At 35.5% G+C, this 12,741-nt stretch overlaps 1 protein-coding gene and 1 long non-coding RNA gene across 11 annotated transcripts in view; one reads left to right on the forward strand and one right to left on the reverse strand.

Moving 5' to 3' along the window:
- LOC112647897 (uncharacterized) overlaps positions 1-12,741 on the reverse strand; it is a 77,404-nt gene that overhangs the window by 47,179 nt on the left and 17,484 nt on the right. The window lies entirely within an intron of this gene.
- CCDC178 (coiled-coil domain containing 178) overlaps positions 70-12,741 on the forward strand; it is a 426,023-nt gene continuing 413,351 nt past the window's right edge. For 3 of the 10 annotated variants that reach the window (XR_007412090.1, XR_007412089.1, XM_025429200.3), the window contains exon 1: positions 70-251. The gene's annotated coding sequence lies outside the window, so the exon portion shown is untranslated. Of the gene's footprint in view, positions 320-12,529; positions 12,637-12,741 lie in introns of all 10 variants that reach the window. The other 7 variants (XM_025429205.2, XM_025429207.2, XM_025429204.2 and 4 more) reach the window with 5 other exon arrangements.

The raw sequence follows: 12,741 nt of genomic DNA on the forward strand, positions 1-12,741 counted from the left end.
GCACCACCCGCTCGGGAGGCCCCGGGGGCGCGAGCCTGGAGCCCCGCGGTTGCCTGGACACCGAGTAACCGACCCGGAGGGCCTCGGCCGCCGGCGCCGGGGAGGCGGCGGGGTTGGGCAGGAGCGGCGGGGGAAACGCGCGGAGCCGGAGAGTCGGGCTGCGCACTCCTCTGGTCGCCTGCACGGCTCCCACGGGCAGCATCCAGACCCGAGGAGCCGGGGCGCCTGCGCCCAGAGTTACACCCCACTCGGTCAGTTCCTTAATCAATCCCTTACGGGCTGTCACTCGGCGAGTTTAAGAAAAATCCCCGTGGCTCGGGTAAGGGATGTAAAGTCTCCCTCCACTGGCCGCCCAGCTGTACTTCACATTGTCCAGAACTGCATCCCTAAGCTCTCTTTTAATAATTATTTCTACCTTTTATTTTGCTTATAAGGCCTCCTTGTGGTGGCTCATGTATTATTATTTGGATTGCTATTTTTCTTCTTTTGATATTTTGTCTTTCAAGTGTCTGCCCAAATACTGCACACCTAGTTAGGGCAGAGGCTGGGAATTTGTTTTGTCCTATAGCACCCCAAGTAAGATGATCCACAATAACACCTCCTTTCTGCCAATGAGGAAAATGAGGCACACAGCTGATACGACTTAACTAAGGCCTGAGAATCTGCAAGATTCACTTCCAATTCAAAGAATTTTCTATTTCTTTCTTGACACTCATTGGATGCTCAATAAATATTTGAAAATTGACTTGGTCATTTCCCAGGGCCATTTACTATTGCATGATCTGTCTGGACATCTTGACCCAAATGTAGCATTCTAGAGATATCTCTGTTACTGGGTAGCTCAGTTCTTGTCTCAAATGCACTAGAGAATTGGAGACCCAAGACCTGAATGGGGAGAGTTTATTGAGCAGTTGAATATAGTACACTTTCAAGAGTGAAAGCAGGCCACTGCTTGAACAAGAGTAGCAATGACACCCAGAAACTTTAGAAGCATCCTTTTATTTTTTTTTAAGATTTTTTTATTTATTCATGAGAGACAGAGAGAGAGAGAGAGAGAGAGAGAGAGAGGCAGAGACATAGAAGGAGAAGCAGGCTCCTCTGTGGGGAGCCTGATGTGGGACTTGATCCCAGGACCCTGGGATCATCACCTGAGAGGAAGGCAGACACTCAACCACTGACCCACCCAGGCATCCCTAGAGGCATCCTTTTAAGCCTGCTTTTTGCATATGTAAATTTGGCACTGATTGACATTTTTGATTGACAACCAGTGGTCATATAACATTTTGGCTTTTGAGCACTGGCCTACCCAGGATGCATTGTTATAACTGTATTCATTTATGTATATATATTTATAGTCTAATGAGCTTTTGTGACCTTAAAGATACTTAAGGGCAAGTTTCACCCTTTGTGGGCATGCTCAGCACTTAGAAGTCCCCTTGTGGCTTTTGAGCCAGCTCTGTGGCTAGGTCTTTCCTATTCTGTTAGCCCTTAGAGGTGGCTCTGAAGGTGTGGCTGTTAACCCTCAGTGGTAGCACTGACAGTGTGGCCAGCACCTGCTTAAACCCTCCTCATTCATGCCTAACAAAAAACTGCCTAATATCCCTAACTGTCCCTCCCCTCCACCAAGTCACTTCTTGGTCCTACTTGGAAAATTGGGTTTAGGACACCATTTAGCAAAGTTAGAACTTAAAGACAAACGGATGGCTAATTGTCAGACACATCCAAACATCTAACAACTTGAAGGATTTTGAGCTGTTGATGTTGAATTATACTTTAGATATTTATATGTGAGACTAGTGTACTTCTTTTTTGGGGGGATTTTATTTATTCATTAGAGACCCAGAGAGAGAAGCAGAGATATATGTGAGGGAGAAGCAGGCTTCCTGTGGGGAGCCCAATGCAGGACTCCATCCCAGGACCCTGAGATCACAACCTGGGCAGAAAGCAGACACTCAACCACTGAGCCACCCAGACTGCCCACGACTAGTGGCATTTCTATCCTGAATTCATAATACTTCTCATTTTATTCTTGCATTCTTAAGGTTTTATTATTAACCATATCTAGCTAATTTCCAGAACGATCAAAACAATAAATTTGAACATTAATCTGATTTTACTTGGGTGAAGTTCCATTATGTTAGGAACTGCCACAGCTCTTATATACAACTCAGCCTTTTCTCTTCCGCTCTTGTTCAGATTCAACATAACCTCAGACTCAACTAACCTGTTACTATATCCTCAGACTTTGTTCTTTCTTCTCTATGCTCTATGGCAGTGAATGATACATGCATATATTTTCTTTTTCCTTTCAACTATGGACTTTATTCTCACACAGGCTTATTCCACTAGGCTAAAACTATGATTTCCAAGAGCTCTGAACTCATAAATACCCATCCTTGTTCCCAAAAAGAAAAATCTAGAAATGCCCTGGGATGAGACTCCTTGACTCCAGTTGGTTCACCTGCCTATCCCTGGAGCATTTATGTTGAGGTTAGGACTACTAGGATTCATAGCAATCTATTTAACCATGTAAATGGAGTTGGCAAACAATTTCTCAAAACCAAGGAACCCTCCTTAAGAAGGAGAGTTTCTGGAGAAAAAATAGAAACAATATTTGTCTACCCAGAGTTTACTTAGGCATATGAAACATTTTTTTTAAAGATTTTATTTATTTATTCATGAGAAACACAGAGAGGAAAGAGAGAGGTAGAGACACAGGCAGAGGGAGAAGCACGCTCCATGCAGGGAGGCTGATATGGGACTTGATCCTGGGTCTCCAGGATCACACCCTGGGCTGAAGGCGGTGCTAAGCCGCTAGGCCACCTGGGCTGCCCAGGCATATGAAACTTAAGGTTAATGAGACTATTGACTAAAAAATTGCTAAAATGCTAGACATTGGAATCTAGACAAAATGGAAAGCAGAAAAGATATATAGTAGAAAGGAAAGGGAGGGAGATTAGGCAGCTGGAATACTCAAAGTAGGTGAAGAATTTGTATTGTGGTAATGATGTAAGAAAGAGAATTGGATTGATCATAAGCTTTTGGATTATGTGCCTGGTGGAAAAATTGTACATTCACAAGCAGATGGCTGCATGGGTGAGCCTTAATGATCATGATGTGTTTTCTGCACAATAATAACACTAATAAAAATATATGGAATTTCAAAATTGATGCTGAACTTTTAACCTCAGTTATAATGCTATGGACACAAAAACCACCCAAATAAAAATAAACAGAGGCTATTTGTTCAGAGCCTGCAATAGCAAGGGAGTCAGCCACCATCATTTGTTTAGGGCAGGTACTCAAAGGGGACAAGGGAGTGGTAAAGTTTTCTAGTGAAAAAGAGAGAGAGAGACAAGACTGTAGGTGTGTTCTGATTGGAGGCTGTCGACAAGGGGACACTGGAGATGGGCCAACAAGGAGCTGAGCATCCTACATGATTGGTTTGAGGAGCTTATTTGGCTTTCTCTGACTGGTCCTGAGTTGGAAGTACAGGCAAATATTAGGAAAGCTGGCAGAAATTGACAAAGTCCTGACTGTTCCTGGCTGATTACTGCAGAAGTTGTGGTTTGGCTTCCTGCACTGGTTGGTGTAGAAGGTTGTGGGTTAGAATTCTATTTTTACATATGGTTTGGCCCTTGTCCATCTGTATATTCAGTCTCTCAATGTTCATAGAAATGCAGTTAAGTAAACTTAATTTTACCCTCATATTCTAAAACTGAGATATGGAGAGAATTGGACAGGTTAAGTATAGTATTCATGAATATGTAATTTGTTAGTGAACTCTCATTCACTGAATTTAAATCATGGCTATTTATTAAACACTTATTATATGCTGGTCAGTGGACTAAACAGTTTGCATATACATGTTATATTAATCCTCATGACATTTTGAGACATTATTGTTTTCACCATTTTCCAAAGGAGGAGACTGATGATCAAATACATTAAGTAGTCTTTCTCAAGGTCATGTAGCTGGTAAGGAGCCCCTCTGGAACTTAATCCCACATCTTACTGATTTAAAAGATATGTTCCTTGGCACTTGGTTAAACTGATAATCTACTTTCATCACTCTGTCACTGTATTTCACCTTAGTCTGTATCTATGAACACTACCATCTGGCCTCTTTTCCTGGGTACTTATAGGATGTTTACATGAGCAGAGATAATTAAAAGACCTTTCTGTGTGAAATGAAGGGATTTAATCCACCATTAGGATACTAAAAATCATTTGGATTGAACCACAGCCAACAAAATGGATGAGCTGGGTATGTAAAATCACATGGTGAAAGTAGAGGGTGACGAAATGGTTGAAAGGGCAGTGGCCAAATACAACCAACAGGGCACAAGTACTTAAAATGGACTGCTTCTCTTAATAAACTAATAAAATTGTTTGCATAGAAAATCAGTTATCTATAAATAAACTAAATATTGCTGATGGTTAGTAAGATGTTTTGTGGACAAACTAGACAATTATTTTCCTTTTAAATTTGTTTTGTGGAAATGAGACTATATATTTTTTCCTCGAAGAGAAAACTATTCTCAGGAATTGTAATTGTTGAGCCCCCAACTCACACTTACGACAAATTCTTTGAGGGACTGAAGAAAGATGAGCATTTTGGCTAGTAACATGTTAGTCAGTGTCAATTATGTGTTAATCGCCTTTAATGTTCCACTGTTTATGGAACTTCGTTTACTCTGTGCTCTCAGAACAATCTTATTATAGGCAAGGATGTAGCACAGAAACAATAGAAGATATGCATGGAAAAGTGTCCGGAGATCTCAGGCACAGATTTCTTTATTCTCCCACCTCTGAGTCACATAGGTGCTTTTGGTCAGTGGACTAAACAGTTGCATATGTATGTCTGTACAGAGAAGTCTGGATCCACTACTGCTGTGCATCTGAAGAACCTCTGTAAGCAAGAAACCCAAACCTTCTCATGTTGGAGATCTCTTATAATGAACTCCTCATACAGACATATTCTAGCTATGTTTCCCACATTTAGTTTGAAAGATCCCCTCTCCAGGCTCTACTGAAATTAGATGCAATTATAAATCCAATTATTATTACTAAACAGTGCTGGCAGGCTGATATATACTTCTTTGAAACAACTCACAGACCCATGGTTTCAAAACATCATTTATCTTTAGTTAAGGCTTTCCATAGTGTTGGACAAGGGTCAGTAGCTCTGGAGATAAGCTGCAATTAATCCAAACAAGCTAAAATGAACCCATTATATGCATAGCCTATGGAGATGGCAACTTTTAAACTAAATGCACAAGCTTTTTTCATAGTAGAACTAGCAAACAAATAAACATCCCCTCTTTTATCTACATATCACTTCCTGTATAGCTCTTTCCATCCTGTATCTGTTCTGTTCATTTTCTGGAAAAAGTAGTTTATGCATATCTTTTCTTCAAGCCCATTCATTGGGCTTCTTGCTACCCAAACTCTACTACTGTCATTTAAGGTCACCCATGACTTACTGCCACATTAAATGGCCTTTTTCCTCCTAGTCTTTATCTTATGTAACTTTCTGAAGCTCTGTAGGTTGTTTGCTCCTTCTTAAAACTCTTTTCTCTTGGTTTCTATGACCCCATTCATTCCTGTTTCCTGTGCAAATTTTCTAGGAATTGTTAGTTATTAATTTTCTTGGCTCTCATTGTCAAGATTGCTTTTTGTTGCTGTGTGATCTCATCAAACTACCAGCTCTAAAATGGTAATACTAGAAACTCTAGCTCGTTTCAAATTTTTCATTAATATTAGACACACGTGTAACATTATAAAGCACTCATATATAAATTTAAAATAGTCATCTTTCCTCTAAATCCTACCAGTTCTTCCTCACATAGACTCAAATGAAGATAATGGCATTCCCATCTATTCATCCTCTCATGCCAGGAGTTACTCTAGATTCCTTCTCTGTTAACATAACTAATGCTTACCAAAAAATGCAATCTGTGCCTCTTAAATACTTTTTGGTTCTTTCTTCTCCTCTCCATTTCTACTTCCTTTGGCTTAATTTCAAAAATATTCACCTTGATTAGTAGTCTTCTTCTTGATCATTTTTTTGCCTCAAATCATGCTCTCTTTCAATTAAGCCTCTGGCACGGCACTGGATTGTGACTACCCACAAAAGATTCTAAATGGTTATAAAGGGATCTTGTGTATTTTTGTGTCTTCAGTGCCTAGCATGTAATGTACATTCAATAAATATTTCCTGAGTGAATGAGTATGAGTCTAGAAAATATGTATGGAAAATTATCATATGCTACTGACATGCTTAGAGCAATGTTGTCTGAAACACTTCTCTACAGTTCTATCACTATCTCTTCAGTCCCAGAATGTAGTAGCTACTAGCTATCTGTGGTTACTGAGTCCTTGAAGGTGGCCAGTGTAGCCAAGGAGCAGAAGTTTTCATTTTAAAATTTAATATGGCTAGTGTATTTAGTATAGGACAGCACAGCTCTAGAAAACGGGCTCAGAAATTTCCTTTCTGCTCCCTTAATCATCAACACTTCTAACTAAGATTCTGGAGATGTTCTGTCACCCAGAGTTCAAAAATTCCATTCAAGAAATATTTTTGTCTATTTAATACATGCCAAGCACTGTGGCTTCAAAGAAGAAACAAACAATCTCTACAGACAGAGATAGAGCAGGAAAATGCCATCTAGCAATGGAATTTGATTCCTGGAATTAGGGCACGTTCTGAGGGTTTATTTAGACAGTGGGAAAGAAGATTTTATTTGTTTTTCCCTTCCTCCTCTGTCTCCATCCTAGATTCTGAAGTAGCGAATGGAAGTGGAATTGTCAAAGCTATACTTCTGAAGATGATGGGAGCCATTCTGGATCCCACTTTATACCCCTCCTTCAGATGATGATGAACTCTTGCTGGTTTCTTTGATCTATTTAGTTTTCATTATGTCTTCTCTCCTTTCTACCCTCTATTATGTATCTGTTTGGTATTTCAATTGCTTTTAGATTTATTAATTTCTTTGTATTTTGTAATACACTGTCAAAGATGACCCAATATCATATCCCTCTGGCTCTAGACAATTTCACCAAACTGTCTCATTTATTATGACTGGCTCTTTGTGGTGTGATGGCAAATTTTCAATCAGTATGACAGCATTTATAGCCAAGCTAATTTAGATTACTTAGCAAATATTATGCCATGAGATTATGTATAAAATGATATCAGTAGGGCCCAAATATGTTGTATATAATGTATTTCTTTACCCACTAATTTGAACATTTCCATAGAAAACTGCAGTAAGAAGCTCTTGGCATAATTTCTTTGTAATAAATTCTGAATGCTGCTTATTACTTTTGATTTTCTTATTCTCCAGATGGTTACACATTTGCACTCTATTTGTCTGTTATTTCACTAAGCACAGATTTCTTACTGGGCGCTATTATTTATTTATTTTTATTTATATCTTTGGTTTATCTTGTAGCAAACAATTTCTCTTAACTGATAATTTAAGAGAGGAAATTAGTGGAAAGCTTGATTTTCCAGTGTGATTTAATATTTTTCAAGAGTGATACCACTGGATGAACTTTGATATCTATACTGAACATTAACAATTTAAATCATATAGGAGTGAAAAGTATATAATTCCTAGAAAGTATAAATAAGTAATGCTTGTATTGATATCTTTGCTAAATCATAATAATTTTTAAAAATCCAAATGTTTACATTTTAAAATCTTTCAAAAAGAGAATCATTAATAAAAGAATTACTTACTTCTTTTCCCCATGGCCTAATGATAACCTCATAGTGACATCCATTTTGATTTTCCTTTTCAAAAGTATAGGAAAGTATACCCTTTCAAACAAAGAAATCACTTGTATTGAATTACTGGCCAGTCATGGAGTGGGAAGCTATTAAGGTACATTACTGTTTAGAATGAAACATGTAATAGGAAACCTCAGTATTTTATTAAATTTTTTCAACTAACAGCTTAAAGCTGTAGTTAGAGGGAAATAAAGCTTCATTGTCAAGTTTCACTGTATTCTTTATTTTCTGATTAGTTTTATTTATTTATTTTTTGTATATTTTTTATTGGAGTTTGATTAGTTTTAGTCTCATATTTTTCTTCCCTTCAGAATACTTATGGGCCTCTGGTAAAGAACCTAAGATGAGGAACTCTGAATGAGTAGTGGGTTAAGGGGTGAGTGACAGCAGTGCATTACCTGTTTTCAATTTAGTGTTTGAAGACCTGTAGTAGGGAAAAAAACAAAATAAAACATGACCTTTTGCCAAGGTCATATTCACGGAAGAGTTAGTCTTTCGGTTTTTATTAAATTTTAACTTGATAGTTCATATAAACTAGAATTCTTTCTTATTCAATAACACATGCTTTGTATTAATCCAGTAGTTGCATTTTGGGGAAGATCATTTAGGGAGTCTGGATAAATAAAAATCAGATATACTCTGGAGGCTCCATGGCAATGTATGGGATAATTCTTTTGTAAAAGCAGGAAAGTCAGCACTAGGTAACAGTTCTAAATAGAATTTTTAAAGTATTTCCTATGTGAAAACTCAGAATTCCTCTCAGATTATCCAACCTTTAAACCCTACAAAGTTAATAAAAATGACAGGCAGAATGAACAGTCTTGGTGAATGTTGTTAAAATTTCTAAGTGAAGGTTAATGGACATTGAATAGTGTTCTTCATTATTCAAATATAACCTTAGAATAATGGATAATATCAGAGTCTTTCTTATAAAGGCAATAAATAAACCTGTGGGAAGGTCACATTTTATATACCTTAATACCACATTAATCAATGTAACTGAATTGTCTTCATATTTAGTTTCTTAAGAGACAATAATTTGAAAAATTTCAAGGAAGTTGCTTGTTGATATCTTTAAAAAAGTAATTAAATCAATGGGAAAAGGCAAACAATTTCTCAAAATATTTTTTACGGTTTCTCTTAGTAAAGCATTATAAATGAATTATAGATGGAAATAGTATAGAGATAATGTGTTCCTTATTGCTAGGTTCAATCCTTTAGATACGTTACCAGAATTGTTTTTTCAAGAGATTTGTTTTTTTGTTACTGAGGATCCTAGAGTGCATAAAATTAGGAAGTGCCTTTATTGGTATGTACACCTTGGATGTTATATTGGGGTGTGTGTGCGTGTGTGTGTGTGTGTGTATATGGGGAAAAAGCACGAAAGGTTAATACTAACATTGGGGTTGAAAAAATATATTACTGCCATTCCTAAGTAAAACTTAGAGTTCCATTAGAATGATTTTTTCCACTAGCAATATACTTCTATTGATGTAGAAAGCCTGGATCTTAGTCTATAAACTGAGCTGTGTAAAGAATACCACACTTTGGGGTAGCTCGGGTGGCTCAGCGGTTTAGCGCCGCCTTCAGCCCAGGGCGTGATCCTGGAGACGGGGATCGCTTTTCTCTCTGCCTGTGTCTCTGCTTCTCTCTCTGTGTCTCTCATGAATAAATAAATACAATCTTTAAAAAAAAAAAAAGAATACCACACTTAAAATTTTCTTTTAATTCAACTAAATTTCAACTTGGTGGTCCCATCCCACCAGTTCAGCAGGAAATTTACCATTATTCATAATATATACATTAATATGGTTATATTCATAATTATCTATACTTATACCAAAAGTGTTGAAAAACAAAGTTTATACATCTTAGATGGAAAAGAAAACATTTTTTACAAGTGTTTATCTTTTTATGTGGAATTACAGCAAAACAGCACATATAACCTTACTATAGCAGTATGGCAATCTCCAGTTTAAGCTTACTTTATTAACAAATAGGTTCTTTGGTTCCATAGGTTATAAATATTCTACATCCTCTAGTTTAAATGGCAAATGAAGATAAATAATTTATAATATGGTTACCTGAATAAAAAAAATTTCTAGGTAAAAGTGATTTTTCTTTACATTTTTTATTTCATAAGTATGGTTCCTGATTAAAAGAGGTCCCTTTTTAAATTAAAATTATGGTTTCCTTTATTAAAAAGAAATGTAGATTATTTCTATTATATATTATTTTCTCTCCCCATAAGATTCAGGTAATATATCCATTGACGATATAGACATTTTTTTGCAGTTTGCATGTCTGTATTACCTATCGCTGTGTGATAAATGGATTCTTCTATTACTTTACTATATCATAACTTCTGCAAAAAAAGTTTTATTGTATGAATTACTAAGACTAAATAGTTTTTTTATATCATTTTGCTCTCTTTCCCCCAGAATGTGTGTGTGTGTGTGTGTGTGTGTGTGTGTAGGGATTGTCAATTCAAAATCTTTGCTCATTTTTTTCCTGTTTGAATATTTCATTTTTTCTCACCAATTTTTATAACTTTTTATATATTAAGTCATAAACATTTTGTTACCCACATTTTAAGAATTGCTTCCTGATTTGAGGGATTTTTAAAAAAAATAGTTGGATGGCTTTAAATTTTTATGGAGTCAGAGCTCTAGAACTTTATATGTATTTTTTGGTGGTATGCTCAGAGACCTTTCTCATCTTATTTTTATATAAAGGTTCCTCTACCTGTTTTTCCTTTTGCTCTTAAACTTTTAATCTATTTGATTTTGAGCCTAATTCTATAGTCTCAAACAGAGACTACATAATCATTTCCCTTTTTGATTTTGAGCCTAATTCTATAGTCTCAAACAGAGACTACATAATCATTTCCCTTGATTCTATTAAAATCAGGTTTACATTTTACAAATTATTGGGAAATATTGCACATTTTGTTCTTATTTTAAAGAGTTACTGTATACAATAGCACATTAAGGTGTCCTGAGAACTCTTTTCTTGCTTTTGTTTTACCCTATGAACACCAGTTGCAATACTTCCCTTGTATCTCTGTAGCTAGAGAACAGCATGATGATAGAGTGCAGGGCTAAATCCAGTTCTACACTGCCCAGGTCCAAGTCATTGGCAAGCGCTTAACCTCTCAGTGATTTCAAGTCTCCTTTGCAAAACAGAGCCAGTAATCCTATCTGCCTCATAGGTTGTTGTGAAAATAAAAGCATATGAGGTATGCTTTAAGTTCAAACTATCATTTTTGTTTTCATTGTCAGGACTCTAGCTATTTCATGAAGTTAGTAGTAATGTCTCCAAATAAATTGAAACTTTTGGAGTGCACCAGGGACTGTGCCTCATAATTTTCTTTCTTTTTTTTTTTTTTCCAAAGTTTCCATATATTTTCTTAAATCCTTATCAGAAATAGTCAAAAGTGTTCAATAAGTAGTTCACATTCTAAAAAGAGTCAAATGAAAAGGCACATTTCTTCAAGAGCAAAGTCTGTCTCAAAGTAAAATGGCATAGTATTTTCTAATTAAAATATTTCTTCCATAAAAATTTTAAAGCTTCAAATTTATAAGAATTTGTTATTTTTCATCTCAGAGATAAAGTAGCTCTTGTATATGAATGACTTAAAGACTATATTTTGTCAGCATATGTAAATGTTTCTCAGGACACTCACTGTAAAAATTATTTGATGTAACTTAGAGGTGAAATAGTAACAATACATGATACTGACCTATGAAATATTTAACATCATAAAAGCTGATTTGACTTACTTGTCTTTCTTTATGTCTCAAGTAATTACCAAAAGGTGAAAAGCTCATCTCTTGGACAAATTTAGAATATGGTATGAGATTTCTTTCTGAATATATGTGTGGAAACGGACTTTTTCAGTTCTAATTTGATTTGTAGAGAAAGATTATATCTAATCTTTCTGAAGATGTATTTGGCTCTAGCAAAACCATGAGCTGTAATATTTAATGTATCTTAACTCTAATCCATTGGATGTTATACAAACATAATATAAAGTCAATGGGACTTTATTAAAGAAAGAAGAGATTAAGAATCAGAGGAATAGAGCTTAAAGATTTATAAAAGAAATTACTATAGATATGTGTGAGAAAAATGTGAAAAAAGCCTTGTCTTTTTTTTTTTAAAGCCTTGTCTTTTTCCAGTTTTCTTTACCATTTTGCAATATCTTCAACATTGCCACAAAATAATCTATATAGTCTATATATTATACATAATCTATATATTATACAATATATAATGTATACATTATATAATAAAATATAAAAGATTAGAAAAAAATGTGCTTGTGAAATCAACACACGAGGACACGAGGCAGGATTTATTCTTTCTTCTATTATTGTTGTATAAATTTTCTACAATAGGATTTTTAAAATTTTGGAACTTGGGTTAAAATGGAAGTCAATATTTGATAAATGCATATTTAGTATTATTATCTGTTTTTAATGGGTGAACTTTGACAAACTTTTTTCATGGTTTCTTGAAGTAAACTTGAAAATGGTTGTAAAGAATGAACATATGATTGCAACTTTGTGACTTATTTATTCCCAAACTGATAATTTGTACCTATTAATCCCCTTTATCTATTTTATCCATTGCCTTACCCACCTCCCCTCTGGTAACCACCCGTTTGTTTTCTGTATTTAAGTCTGTTTTTCTGTTTGCTTTTGTTTCTCTGTTCATTTTGTTTTTTAGATTCTACATATAAATAAGTCACAGAGATGAAAGGTACAGCATAAAGAATATAGTCAATATACTGTAATAACATTATATGATGACAGACGGTGACTACACTCATGATGGTAATTAATCAATGAGTAATGTATAGAACTGCTGAATCAATATGTTGCATACCTGAAATTAATATTTTATGTTAATTACACTTCAAAAAATGATCAAAATTGCAT

This window comes from Canis lupus, chromosome 7, assembly GCF_003254725.2.
Source record: "Canis lupus dingo isolate Sandy chromosome 7, ASM325472v2, whole genome shotgun sequence".
Classification (NCBI taxonomy): domain Eukaryota; kingdom Metazoa; phylum Chordata; class Mammalia; order Carnivora; family Canidae; genus Canis; species Canis lupus.